The following is a 957-nucleotide window of genomic DNA, read 5'->3' as shown; positions in this document are numbered from 1 at the left end:
CAGTACTCGTGATGGCGTTAATGATGTTTGTGTGCTCAGGTAAGTGACATCACATGCAGCCTAGTGCCATGACTGTTTGTGTTGGCTGCCTCAACAAAACCTCAAACCCCAATCAGAGGTCATGGCTATGGATGCCCATTTCCACCACACAAAAAATAAAAAATTCTCCATAACTCGAAATTTCAAGTCAGCTCTGTTGGGTCTGCGCTTCACAGGCCCCGCTGGTTTAGACTTATTCCCGTTAACGAAGCAAGACGAACAGCTTGACCGGTTTTTCACATGCTAGCAAGGCAAGGACCTCAGAGCAGCCTTCTGCCCTCGGTGTCAGACCCAAGAAGCAGCTTCCCCTGCAGCCTCTTATTTCTGTGACACACAGGCTGGATCCCAATTCAGGGTCTGCAGCCTCAGCGGTCCTCAAGGGCCGCGTACTCAAAGACCGCTAAGGCCGGAAGTGCGAGGCTTGTAGGTTTGTGAAATGGGACGGTCTAGCCTCCACGCGCTGCTCAGGTTGCCTAGCAACCATGATACTAACAGCTGGAAACTTTTCATACAGCTTTGTTTGACAGAAATGAAGGAGAAAATATTTTGTACATTTGTTTCTACATGAGCTGTGATTTGATGAGTATCTGAGGCTGAGACCACAGGACTGTAAAACATGATAGTTGGGCTTCATTTCTGTGCTGAACAGTCATTTAAGATCAGCTCGTAAATAACAAATAGCTGATGTTGTTCATGAGACTAAAGTCAGTGTAAATATAATATGGCCAATATTATAGTTATTATATTAATCATTATTAGTTATTACAGCAGTGAGTTTGAACATTGTGTCAAACACTGAGCTTCAGTAAAGATTTATGTTGCAGTTATTTTCCTACCACCTTAAATCTTCACTCAAAGACAAGTATCTGTGACAGTGTATCTATAGATGCATTACATATAAGAGACAAATATTGTTCG

The sequence above is a fragment of the Aulonocara sp. 'chitande type north' Nkhata Bay genome, linkage group LG2, assembly GCF_057382095.1.
Source record: "Aulonocara sp. 'chitande type north' Nkhata Bay isolate Kocher_YH1m ecotype deep benthic linkage group LG2, A_spYH_male_GT1.1, whole genome shotgun sequence".
Classification (NCBI taxonomy): domain Eukaryota; kingdom Metazoa; phylum Chordata; class Actinopteri; order Cichliformes; family Cichlidae; genus Aulonocara; species Aulonocara sp. 'chitande type north' Nkhata Bay.
Note: the sequence above shows the minus strand (reverse complement) of the source record.